Below are 14899 nucleotides of genomic sequence, written 5' to 3'. Positions count from 1 at the left end.
GGTATAATACACTTTTAAATCATGGTCTGATAAATCATATTAGCAGCTTAAGATCACATATTTGAGCATAAACAAAATATTTCAGACATGTGTTTTCTTATTGGTTTTTGATGGTATTTTACCTTTTTGCAATCTTTCGCTTAGTTTGCACATTCAAATTTCGGGCTAGTGAATTATTTTGTGGGCTAGTAACTTTCAGGCATAGATAGCCCGACTGGCTAGCAAAATGTGGAAACTATTTTACACACTGCTTCCAGGTACAAATAATTCTTGTCCTGTAAAAAAGTTTTAAGACAGAGACATGTCGTGTCATTCACAGTTCATAAACCAGACATCCGTTGATTAATAAATACATTGTAAGTAGGTGCAGGTCTCCTAGATTTGTAAAGAGGCTACCATGACTACAGTACTTTAACACTCTTAACATAGATATCAATACAACCTGTCAAGTGTGTGGAGCATGCCGCGTGTATTGCTGGGTGCGGCGTCAAGCAACAATCAGTTACTTTTTCATGAAAATTGTTTCGGTGCTGGGTGTTACTGATTACTTAAGATATATTTATCAAATATCATCTGTGATTTATTCCTTTTATTTCATCCCTTATTCATCGCCCTTCATCATATACTCTGCAAAACAAGAAACGCAAAAGTAGAAAAGTTGGAAATATATGACGGAGCTTTGCTGATATTCTTACAAAATGAATATCAAATATGAATTGTATGCATCGGGAGTGATTTGTGCGGGAAGAATAAAGTTCGGTCCAAAAGTACGAAAAAGGTGGGAGAAACGCAACCACGTGGGAGGGTGACGGTCAAGCACAACAACATGAAATGGACATGCAACGTGAATTATGAATCATGTGACGGATTTAAATTTATGTGTCTATAAACAATTTTACAGCAATCAAAATGTGAAAAAGTAGCAGGGCACGTAGTCATCCTTACGTTAACCTCTTTGGCCATGTGGAGAAGGCGCCCGACTTCGGATCAGAAGGTCCGTGGTTCGAATCCCAGCACGGGACTCGGACAAAACTGCTCGCTACAAAAACATTCCACGACTGACAAAAGCTCATCGCTTCAAAGCCATCGGCCGACTGCAGTCAGGGAACTCAGCTTCGGTCGAAGCCAGTTTTTGTCCACGTATCGCCAAGCACCATTGCAACACTTTGGTACTGTTATCAGACGTAGGGATGAACACGTGGCTGTTCTGGACGTCCACGTGTCACAACTGCAAGTCAAGACAGGCTAATCACTCACGTGGCCACCTCTACAGGCGCGGCAATATCAGGATTTGAGCCCAGAGTGTAAGGAACCGTCTTCAGATATTCATCCGAGACAACCAGCTGCGACGACAGTGATGTCAAGGACACAGAGCATGGCTACAACAGCGATCGAGAAGTGTTTGGTTTAGTGACGAGTCGCGTTTTTTGCTTCTGTCGTACAAACGGATAACGTTGTGGGAAACGTTATGCTCGAAACTGCATAGAGGAAGTGGACAGGTTTGGCTGCAGTTGTGTTATAATGTTGGCCGCCCTCTCCCATTTAACGGCACAACGTTACTTCGGCCATTCGTCCTTCCTATTGCGCAGCAAGCAAACACAATTTTCCATCCATTAATTATTTTAGCATTCTCCAGGCCACAAATCACAAATCTAATTGGTTCTGGACTCTCATGGGGTCCATGCAAGATATTGAGAACAGGTGATCTTCACCTTGACGTTCGATTGTTTCATGTGTGCCATGGTGAACTTCGGTCAGTGACCAAGTGTGCCAGATATGAACAATTTTTTTTAATCTGTTGGTTATGTACATAATACATAAATTCTAATTCAACTTAGTATGTAACACGAGATCTGATTGGTCAGTGCTATAAATTTCCGACCGTATAATCAGCATATACGGTCACAATTTGATAACCGATTCACCAAAACCTTTTAATGTATCCTTACACTATTGGGGTAACGATGTTTTCAGAACATTGTCATTTGCTGAAGCCCGAGGTCTTCAATTAACTCCCCTATTTTAGCAAAATGGATGGAATTTGTGCTAAAAGAGTCAAAACAGTATCTTAATTCAATTGAAAGTTTACTTGACCCAACCCTGTTAGATCATAGTACAAGATTTATGACGTCAAAATGGAGCGTGACGTCACAACAGAACTGGACCCCGTTCCTCAAAGCGATCGTAGCTACAATCAGTTGTAAGCCCAACGATCAACTTTACAATTATCGTAAATAACAATTTATTGTCGTTCCTCAAAGCTATTGTAAGGGAATTGTAAATATCGCGATTGTAAATCGTAACTTACAATCGTGATCTTCTGCGCGAAAGATAGCAATACTGCGTTTACATTACTTCCGGTTGGTGAGAGTTGCTTCCCCTTTCAAGCAGATAAAAAATAATCCACCCAAAGGACGTCTTTGTCCACCCTTAGCAAGATATCGCAAAGTAATTAAAACCTTAAGGAATCAACGGGCCATTATAATTTGCAGCGGCCCGGAGGACGGTTTCAGGATAATTCCATCCTTTTTAGCTATTACACTATAATTTATTCTTCATTGTCAGATTTAGTCAGTGTGCACAAAAGAGATTTTGAAGTTTGAAAAGGGAGCTACTTTTTCTGGCGATGGTGTAAGTTCTAGGAGTGATATGATTAACCTGTGACCTTGAGGAACTTTGACCTGGTTTAAATAATGAATTTCTTTCATGAAAAAACAGCGTAAAAGAGTTGAATTAGAGCTAGAATTACGCGTCGCCGATATAACTAAATTTGCGGCTATATCACCACCGGTATACGTCCCATTTATTCTGGCCTGCAGTTAACTCAGAAACGGATGCAACCTGCATGGTTTGATGTGGATTGCCAGAATTTGAAATCGGAAAATACAGTATGCTACATAAAATGAGACGATATATGTGCGCCTTTAATACTGACCAATACTTAGCAGCAAAACGAAATTTCAAACAGTGTTGTAAACTCAAAAAGAAGCTTTATGACAGAAAAGTAGCAGACGAAGTAGAAAACGCTGCCAAGAACGGTAACTGTAAACAGTTTTGGAGGACTCTGAAACGTCAGTTCGACTCGTTTTCAAGTAATACAATAAACACAGGCGAATGGCAGATTTATTTCAGGAACTTAGTGAACCCCGATGTTACGACAGGAGACAAATCCCCAACACTCATGCGAAGACTGTGATGGTTTAGCTGACAGTGATGCCTTTCTAGATATGAAATCAAGGAAGAAGAAATGAAACAGTCAATCCACGGCCTTGTCAACGGTAAATCACCAGGTCAAGATGGTATACCCCCAGAACTGTTCAAAATGACTAGTGATTTTTTCCTCAAATATCTGAAAAAGCTTTTCATTAAAGTACTTGACAGTGGAACTTTCCCAGAAGAATGGAACAATGGAATGGTCATCCCCATCTTCAAATCAGGAGACCCAAAGGATCCAAACAACTATAGGGGTATCTCACTTCTCAACGTTATGGGTAAAATATTTACTGATACTATCGAAAAAAGGTTAAGACGATGGGTTGAAACAAACGAACTTATATCAGAGAGTCAAGCTGGATTCTGTCCCTGATATTCTACAGCAGATCACCTATTCACGCTTCAATCACTATGTTCAAAATATCTTTGTAAACCAAAGGGTAGATTTTATTGTTGTTTTATAGACTTCCGAAAGGCCTTCGATCTTGTGGACAGGAAAAGAATGTTAACTCTACTGCTTCAAAAAGGATGTCATGGAAAAGTCATTACTCTTCTCAAGAACATGTATTCATCGATCAAGGCGTGTGTGATGGTGCAAGGCAACGCAACGGAAATATTCTCAACATCTGCAGGGGTTCGACAAGGCTGCATTCTCAGCCCAGTGTTATTTATATTATATATAAATGAACTTGTAACAGCCATGTATAGATCATGTACAAGTAATATTCGTCACCCAAGATATTGAAGACTTGATGCTCCTACTTTTTGCGGATGACGTTGTGTTATTTTCGTTTACCATCATCGGCTTACTGCTCAGAATCAGGATTACAACTGAAGTTTAATAAATCCAAAATTATAGTTTTTAGAAATGGTGGAAAACTAGCACAGAATGAAAAATGGACTTATAAAGGACTGCCTATCGAAACCGTCACATATTACAAATACCTTGGACTTATCTTCTCATCACGACTGGTATGGACAAACGCATGTGACACTCTCGCACAGCAAGCTAGTAAGGCATGCCTTGCAATAAATAGATTCCTACAGAAAAATAAAGAAATAACGTTTTCAACTGCATGTACGATATTCGACACTAAAGTTTTACCAATACTCCTCTATGAAGCAGAAGTGTGGGGATGCAAGTATTCAGCTTCAATTGAAAAAGTTCAGTCAAACTACTTTAAACACCTTCTCAAAGCTGGAAAATTTGCTTCAAACAAGGCAATTCTTGGCGAGACTGGAAGACATTTGATTTATATATCAACACAAGTAAAGGTCATCAAGTACTGGATAAAAGTTCTACGAATGACAACCGATAGCCACGCACACCAGTGTTACCGAATGCTTAAATCACTCGATGAAAAAGAAACTGGACTTCTGATATTAGAGAAACATTGTTCAAGATAGGATTCTCACATGTATGGATCGCACAGGATGTCGGAGATGTAAATAATTTCTTATCATGTTTAAAACAGAGCCTCAAAGATATATCACACCAAAACTGGCATCATGAGATAAACAGTTCAAGTTTCCTTACCCACTACGTTTCATTCAAGTTTTCACTGGAAAGAGAATCATATATCATGAACATCAGGAACAAACACCTAATAAGAGTCTACTTCAAATTTAGAGCTTCGCTAACAAACTTCAAGATAAACAAGCTAAGAACCAATAAAGATACAACGGCAATCAACCCCATCTGTAATCATAACCATAATGAAGATGGCAACCATGTATTTTTTGTCTGTGACAAGTATAATCAAGCCAGAACTCTATATCTACAGAAGCTACAATCAGTCTACAGAGGCCCACTAACCATTCAGGCAATTTTCTCACAAATTAGTCACAAAATAGTAATGTACAGCATCTAACAGCTATCTATCTCAATGAGATATTCAAAATAAGATCAATATGAAACTCAAATGTTTATGATCACGTGTAATTTAAATTGTATTTGTAAACTGTATCATAAGGCCCAAATACTACTGAATAAACTTCTCAGTTCAGTTCGGTATACGTCCCCAATTCGTCAAACACAGTACAGTTATCCCCACATTAGTATAAATAAATCACACCTGTGTGTTTCTTTGTTTGCAGAGTATATTTTACCACCAAAGAAAATGTTTCGGCAAATATTAAAGACTAATTATTCTCAATTTGATATTTCATTCTGATAATATTTAAAACAGATATAACACATTTGATAACTCCAAATGTCAAATGATTTACTCTGGATGTAAGTTTACATAATAATGAAAGCGACCAAATCCTTTTCATAGCTTCAGGAAATCTCTGTAAATTGGCAGGCTAGATTGCAATCGTCCGTCTTTTACATGAGTATGTGTATTTATATCACTATCAAAGAGTGAGAACACCAGGTGTTCTCGAAAAGGGAGCGGATCCTGCACCATCAGTGGAACATGTCACAAGCATATGCGAAGACAAGTCGATACTTCACCTAGAATACCCCCAAACGGAAACTAATTCTACAAATCTAAATAATGAACTGCATCGGTATTCCTTGTCGTCACTAATGCTCCAGATGTGACTTAGTCCTCTACGTGTTTGCCACAAACGTTTTGAATGTTGTTTTAGGCCGTGTAGTGACCGTGATCAAACATCTGTGCAAGAGTCGTTTGACGCACTTCCAAAGAAAACACGATTCTCTGTACCTGAAATGAAATGTTTCTTTTAAAAAGGACAGCAAAACAATTATATTATTATCACATAGTATGAGTAAACTGTAACCAGTGAAATACTAAGAGGTGTTACCCCATCGTTAGCGTCAGTATTTATATTTGATGCCAGTAAAATAGGGCTGCACACGCCAGTAATCAGAGCTATAGAGACCTATCAGGCTATCAGAGATAATCTAATATAACTAGCTCGATTTCTCCGGAACATTGTCATCTGGATCTTGGTCCACTTGGTGGTGTGTGCAGGGGTAAAGTGAAAGTTTCTTAAATGACCATTGAAACTCTCGCGAAAAACGGGTGAAAATCACCTGTGCACACCCTTTCTCAAAAAGCTGTATCCACCCCTCTACCTAAGAGTTATTCTATTGCAGTGACTGTTCCAGGCGGCCCAGCTTTAGGAACCTGCGAGACATCTGCTGACTGCTCGGTGGCCAACACCTCCTGTCTGGAGGGACAGTGTGTCTGCGACATGATGCTTATCTTCTCTGAAGCTCATGGTGGATGCATTCAAAGTGTGTACATACTGAATCTTTAAACAATTACATGAAGAGTTAAAGCCATTTTAGTAACGGTCACATAAGGCAAACCACAACTTCAATTCATTCAATGAATCCTTCAGAAATCCCGTTTCGAATCAGATATGCCAGTTCTAGAGGTTTTCAGTAAGTGTGTTTCCAACATTTGAACACGTGCGAACCTTTGACCTGAGTTGATTTTCGACAATGGACATGTAGATATATTACTTTAGTATAATATGTTTTGAGATAATTCGATTTTTCTCATTTCAGCCATACCGAAGATTATCGTACTTTCAATTTCCAGCTGGATCGCTTGGTCAGGCTCGTTGTCCTGGTTAACACATGTCATCATCCCGAATGCGTAGATCGATGTTCATGCTGTTGATCACTGGATTGTCTGTTCCAGACTCGATTATTTAAAGACCGCCGCCATATAGCTGGAATATTGCTGAGTGCGACGTCAAAAACAAAACAAAAAAACCAAAATAAACAACACAACCCACAACAAAATAAAAACAAAAACAACAACAAATAAACCAAAACACAAATGTATAAGCTCATTGTCGCACAATGTTCAGACCTTACAAACACTCAATATATAATTACATACGTGTGATATTAAAACACCAAAGTTACTTTCCAAGTTACAAAGGTTACTTTTCTTTTCTTTGCAGACTGTGCCCGATATGGAAGGACATTCACCAGATATGTTGGTCACATCCTACGCGAACACAATGACAAGAAACTACCCTCCATCTCGGAGAAAGAGTGCCAAGAGGCTTGCGTCAATGAGACAAGCTTACTTTGTAAGACCGCAGACTATAATCCAACATCAGCCAATTGCTACCTGAGTTCAACAGCGTGGATGGACGCCCCGGCTTCTTCAAGGGCAGCTGATAACAGATACAACCTACACATCCGTCATTGTGATGCCTAGGTGCATTTAAAACGGATGACAGTGCTACGAGTTTATTGTTAAACAACGAAAATCATCTTACTGTATTTCGGTTGGACTTTTTACACATGAAATTGATAAACGATTTGGTAATTGAACATGATTATAGTTGTTACTTTAATATTGTCGTTAGTGCTGATTTGGTATACTCGCTTAATAATATTCTGTGATATGTAATACGTCATGTTTATGTATTTCGGTTCGACTTTTAACATAGGAAACTGATAAACGATTTGGTAATTGACCATGATTACAGTTGTTACAGTTAGTACTGATATGGTATTATCGCTTAATAATATTCTGTTTTATAGCTAAAATGGATAGCATTATCATTAAAACGTCCGCATGTTATCCGAAATGAGCGGGCCACTGTAACTTGATAATGCCCCCAAATTGCTTGACGACGGGCCATTATCATGCCCGTTCTTAGGTGACATCATAAGGAGCTCAGCTCTTGATGTTCAATCACCTACGGCTCGTTTGAACTTGGTTCAATATTGACGATATTTCTGATTCACATTTGTCACATGTATCTGTGTTATTATGTACTTTCTTGTCGGTGCCAACCTTAACAATTGTACCATAAATTACAGCAATGAAAACATCGACTAGAACTCTAACGTTGCTTAGCACTGAAACAAATGGCGGCTGGTAGTATGGGCAAAGGTCAAGGTCGAATGTCGTCACTCTCAATACTGACGTCATCTGCCTTGTTCTATGACGTTTCCATATTTGTAAAAAGTGGGTCAGTGACCTCCGTTATTTGTTATTTGCAGTAGATCCTTCCAAACCGATACCGTTGTTTGTTTTTATTCTTTTAAATTCTATCCATTTTAGCTATAATAACGGTAACGCTATTTTTTCAGGATAATGCCCCGAATAATAGCGTTGCATTTAAAATATGTAATATGAAACTTAATAAATACGGCGTCGTTACTACTGTAAATTTTGATGACATAAAGATCCGTATTTGAACATTGAGGTTCCTTGATATTTACTTTGCTGGTTCACAGTTGCTGAAGAAACAGGGCAGAATAGCTCAGGTGATGTGATTGTATTCGGGCATATTTCCAGACCGAAGATAACTCGGCTGATTGGTAGCTGTGTGAAGAGACGAACGATGTTCCCCATCGAAACTCTTCAACATTCTGGCTTTTAGGATAGATGAAGCCACATCTTCCAATGTGAACAGCTTCTGTATACGAAGCAGATATGGCTGTGATGAATATATCTTCTATGTGTAACAAGGGAATCTTGGGAATGACGGTCAAGAGGTCACGGATAAGGTCACCGGATATGACGTAGGAAGGCCCGAAGATGTAGTTAGGGAGCACATTTCCGGAATAGTAATTATATGGCAGATAATTCTCTTTAGTTTTCACCCTTTGTGGAGTTGCTCCTCTTCCGACGTATCCCATGATGAATCTAGAGTGGTAACTATGCATTAACAGTCTATAGTACAGGTTTGATGGATTTAATACAACGTCATCATCGATTTTGAGGATGAATTTCACGCTTGGTACAAAGAAGTTGGCCCACTTCAAAATACCTATACTCTTATGAACAAGATTTAGATATGTCTCATCTTTATTGATTTGTGTAACGTCCCCGTAATGGTGTATTTCGTTCAGGAATTGTTTCCGGTGTGAAAGATTGCTTTGGTTTTGTTTCCCGACAACGAATATGAGGCACACGTGTCCTGGGGCATTGTCTTGTAAGGCGGATCCCCATGTCTCTTTGATGACTTTGCGTCTCTTGAAGTTTCCGAACGTTGAGACTACAGCTACCAGTAACCATATCTTCTTGTCCCTGTTAGGAAATGCCTTGCAGATGTAGCTGTGTACGAGAAACCGAATATGTTTAACGATGGAGGTTGGTTGCTTAGAAGAAATGTCTCCCATGATAGTTTTCTGAATTGTTTCGGTTGCGCAACAAGTTGGCGAGCCCATGCGACACATAGCTTCACTGATGAAGAAGAAGTACCCAATGTAGGTTACCATGATCAGTATAAGGACGATGAGCTGATAAACTCTGATACATCTCACACCTGTAACCGCACTGTATATTTGAACATATTGCTCTTGTTGAAATAGAAATAGATTGTGGTTGTTTATATCTGGAATTATATAGGAAAAAACACGCATTGAAACGAACTGGCAAATCACGACGAATGAGGACACACACACACACACACACACACACGCACACACACACACACACACGCACGCACGCACGCACGCACACGCACACGCACACGCACACACACACGCAGAGAGAGAGAGAGAGAGAGCCTCTTACTCTCTTGCAGTTTGAATCTCTGTGTTTACATGACATTAATTAGGTAACGCTGATGTTACGTAAATATATAACTGATTTGCTCTGATGTTTATCTCTCACCTTTCACTGCAAGTTACTATCCAGACTCAACCTGGGTACTGTTTTCGGGAAATCCTATTGAAACAACACAACGACTGCACTCGACTATGGCTACTGTACCGTAGTTCCTGCTTTATGGGAGCTTTATTGGCACCAGTGATCTTTTTTCCGAATATTTCATCATATGGGTATTTACACTCGTACACACACGCACTCACATGTAAATACGGGTTGAACCTTATTAGTCAGTCACTAACGTCTTAATTTGCATTTGTAAGTATGACGCCATAGAGGGCATGCTGTAAATTGCTTTTATAACGAACTCAAAGGGAGCACTGGACCTGATTTCTCGAAACAAACTTAAGTTTGTACTCAAAGTTCAAACTGAGTTTGACACTTTGAAACAGCTGAATTTATAACACAAATGCATTTCTAAAATCAAAAAAGTCAAAACAACTCAAGTAAAATATTTACTAAACTTATCTTGTCTACTATGTGTGAGTTAAAATCTTCAGTTTATTCCGGGAAATGCATTTTCCTTCGTTTTCTCATATTCGAGAAGAATCGTTTACTTAAGTCAAAACTTCGGTTTGTTTTTTTATAGACAAAGTTCGTTATAAGGATTTCGACTTTTGTATAAAACAACTGGCCATGAAAAGAAAACGCCCCAGGCGTGATCCGTCCGTTCGTTATAAACGTCAGTTTGTTATGAAGGTGTTCGTCATAACCGTCAGTTTGTTATGAAGGTGTTCGTTATAACCGTCAGTTTGTATGAAAATGTTCGTTATAACCGTCAGATTGTTATGAAGGTGTTCGATATAAACGTCAGTTGGTTATGAAGGTGTTGGTTACAACCGTCAGATTGTTATGAAGGTGTTCGTTATAACCATCAGTTTGTTATGAAGGTGTTCGGTATAACCTCTGGTTTGTTATGAAGGTGTTCGTTATAACGGTCAGTTGGTTATGAAGGTGTTTGTTATACAAGTCAGCTGGTTATGAAGGTGTTCATTATAAAGTCAGTTTGTTATGAAGGTGTTCGTTATAACGGTCAGTTGGTTATGAAGGTGTTCGTTATAACCGTCAGTTTGTTATGAAGTTGTTTATTATAACCGTGTTATGGAGGTGTTCGTTATAACCGTCAGTTTGTTATGAAGGTGTTCGTTATAACGGTCAGTTGTTATGGTGTTCGTTATAACCGTCAGTATGTTATGAGGGTGTTCGTTATAACCGTCAGTTTGTTATGAAGGTGTTCTTTATTACCGTCACTTTGTTATCAAGGTGTTCGTTATAACCGTCAGTTGTTATGGTGTTCATTATAAACGTCAGTTTGTTATGAAAGTGTTCGTTATAACGGTCAGTTGGTTATGAAGGTGTTCGTTATAACCGACAGTTTGTTATGAAGTTGTTCGTTATAACCGTGTTATGAAGGTGTTCGTTATAACCGTCAGTTTGTTATGAAGGTGTTCGTAATAACCGTCAGTTTGTTATGAAAGTGTTCGTTATAACCGTCAGTTTGTTACGAGGGTGTTCGTTATAAACGTCAGTTGGTTATGAAGGTGTTCGTTATAAACGTCGGTTATGAAGGTGTTCGTTATAAACGTCGTTTGGTTATGAAGATGTTCGTTATAAACGTTAGTTGGTTATGAAGATGTTCCTTAAAACGTAGTTCAGTGAACTTGGGAGTATTTCGTGTTAATGTTGTGTATTTAATGTAAGTACGGTACTTACACATACACACCAGTTTATCGTAAAGCTTATCATAATAATGTGCCATATTTATCACTTGTTGAAGTGATGTGAATACAAGGCTTAACATCTATTGCATTTGCGAAACATTTTGTCAACAAATATTCTGGTTCAGAATAGACGCCCAATGAAAAGTTGGAGGTGTAGGACTTGTAGGAGGTAACGAAAAATGGATAAGCGTTAATTGCTGATTGCGATTTATTATAGGGATAATACTTGGGGTATTGCTGATGATTTCAACCACTCGGTTGTCTGTGTAGGTGTGTGGTTAGCATGTTGTCCCACAGATGACACACGCACGTTAGGTAAGTTGATCACCTGAAAAAAGTATACGGGAACATACAGTACAAATGAATGAGTGGGCGATTTAAAATTTAACGTCACCTGGGCAATATTTCAGCCGAGACGAGAAAGGTTTTGCATACACAATAAATTTTAAATGTTAAATAATCATCGAAAGACTGTAAAATAACTAGAGTATCACATATGGTGTCTAAAACTAGCATGGAAATCTAAAACTGTGTTATTTACTAAGACAATATAAAACAGGCTATAGGTCCCGAACAACTGAAGGGAGATCACCATACTAGACTTACAGTACCTTTGCTACCTGCATGGGCCCCAGCTGGATTTACATCAACACTTCAGCTCGCTGCTGACTGTAGAAACATTTTGTCGAAATTTAAATTAACAAACATACTACGTTAAAAAATTGGTAAATTTAAATTTACTTTGAAAGTTTTGGGACTTACGTACCCTCCCAGGAGGATAATCAGTACAAATGAAAATAATGAATTGCCTCAGACATAATATTTGCAACTGATACTTCATAATTCCTCCACGTGTATACCATAAAACTATTAAATCGTTCTACTGAGGCCTCTGCTGCTGTAGCAGTGACAAACAACGTTGAATCGTATGGAGTTAGGGAGACATCAGAAGAAGCCATTGAATCTGTTTCCGGAATCAACAGATTTTCAAAAGTCTCAAAAGAATACTCCAAAGTCACGAGTTGCTGGAATATTACACAACGACAACTGACATTTGGTAAATGTAAATGTGACATTTGCTTTGTCCCTGACGTTAATTTCGACACGTCATATTTCGTACTGTTCAACAACCTGTTAAAGGCCAGTTGTTTTGTCAGTGTTATTAACACTTGATACCATATAATGGTTCTAAAGTTATAGTTATCATTTTTGTTAATTGCCTTAACATTAAATATAATCTTGTTTTCCCTCCTTTATAATTACCGAGTCACTAAGAGACTGTTCAGTATCTTGATATTCATTCCAACGGTAATATATTTATATCTTTAATATAGATACAATGCCTGTATTCGGAATTGATGTCTAATACATTATGGATAGTTGGGAATTCATCTATTACGTCATTCTGCTGTTGATTCAATATTACTTGCTAGGATACATTCTTATCCTTGTTTCAATGTATACTCTCAGTTCATCACATATGTATCTTTTATTCGTTTTAGTGTTTTTAACTGCAAAACATTAACTGAATGTTGTAAGATCATACACTATTATAGGACTACAGAAACAATCCATGGTTTATACGCCATTTCATTTATTCTTATCGATGCCCTGTTGCATATACCAGAAAAGAGTCATTCTACATAGTTGACTCAAGTTGGCATTCTGCACGCATGCATCACTCGAAAATGTTGTTCTTGTCAACTGTGGTTTGCACACAGGTTGAAGTTTACTTGAGCGTGTTATATTTCAAAATGTATGAATGTTATTTTGATTTTTTTATTATATGGGTATTTACAGCGATATAGTCCATCCCATCTACATTCATTCTCAAAGTGCTTGTCCACGTTTTACCACACGTTGCAAGTATTCATGTGGCCACCATCTGGCCATATACCAACGAATTCGTGGTTCATTTAAGTGTACTGGCTCCACACCTGCTGTTACCAACGAACGCTGTTCCACATGTTTGGTCACACCGATCACGAAGGCCCATCTTTGCGTTTACTCACTGAAGATTTCTACCATGTTCCCCTGCCTACAAGTTGCGTACTAATTAGGGAACATCTTCAGCGAAACACCAGTGATCACTCTCGCATTACGCAGAACATGTCGTCTTCTAACTTCGATGCCCAAGCCACGGGTTGTACTGTGTGATAGGACAAGATCGTGTGTTCAGACATTGACTTTCTTGTGGCCTCGCACAGACTGAACAGCGTTCAGTGCAAACCCAGAACAAGTCGGAGCATGACTTTTCCAGTAAACCAGAACCAGTTATTAGATGTGACCAGAGACATGTGAACTTTTTGTCAATGGTGGTCATTCAGTGACAAATTACCATTCAATGTTGACTCTAATTTAGTGTTGGGTTATAATCTCGTAATATATGTGTGTGATGTATATGCTTTGTGGTTACCCAAAGAAACATAGGATCATTCTCTTATTCTCTGGCTCCATACAGTATCCAGGGTTTTCCCGAATATTTCCAAAGTTTGAAATTGGTTATCATTTCCTATCAGAAATTACCATCCTATTTTGCTTCCCTTGTTTTAACATATCTGACCTGATCTCGTATTTAACTTATCCGAGCTATGGCCAGCTCTCTCAGATTCCGCATATACCTTTGCAGTTTGGTTCATGAGTACTAACGGTTAGGCATGGTATGGAGACGGATTGTCTCGAGGTACACGGAAAGTGATAGAGAGAATGGCGTTTGGTCGTAGGCTATGTTAAGTAGTAACAGAACACATTCATCGTGAAAGGTAGAATAGAGTAAGCTTACACTAAAACAATCATCAAATCAGTGAAACTGGGTGTCGTGTAACCTTCCAAACACGACACACAGGAGTTCAAGGTCAGATACAATTTTAACAAACCAAAACGATATGTTGGAAACATGTGACCATGTTTAGGCTGGGTTCGAACCATTTAAAATTACATGTTTACCACTAGGAGGGCTGAGCATTGTCAGAAGCTAATCCACGTCACTCAGTTCCCCGTGTGGTACATGGATGCCTAGTCTTGTGTTGAAATTTTAGCAAGAGAAGTGGAATGAGTGAGTGAGTTACGATTTAAAGTCACATCGGCAATATTTCAGCGATATCGTGACTAAACAAAATTTATAATACATACATATAATATTTACAACCCTGTCAACGAAGGACAGTAAAACCACTAGATTATCACAGATTGAGTTAAACTAGCTAGCATATATCTTTAAAAGTAGAATCTTTTTTCTGGACAATACAATGTTAAAATGGGCTTCAGATCCCAAACAACTGAAGGTAGATCACCATACTAGGGACCATGGGGACTTACAGTGTCTGTGCTACCTGCATGGACCCTAGTTGGATTTACACCATAGAAGTGGAATGAGACGAAGTAAACCTGTGTGAATACAGAACC

The sequence above is a fragment of the Haliotis rubra genome, unplaced genomic scaffold (assembly GCF_003918875.1).
Source record: "Haliotis rubra isolate DU_JTF1 unplaced genomic scaffold, ASM391887v1 Scf1359, whole genome shotgun sequence".
Lineage (NCBI taxonomy): Eukaryota > Metazoa > Mollusca > Gastropoda > Lepetellida > Haliotidae > Haliotis > Haliotis rubra.
Note: the sequence above shows the minus strand (reverse complement) of the source record.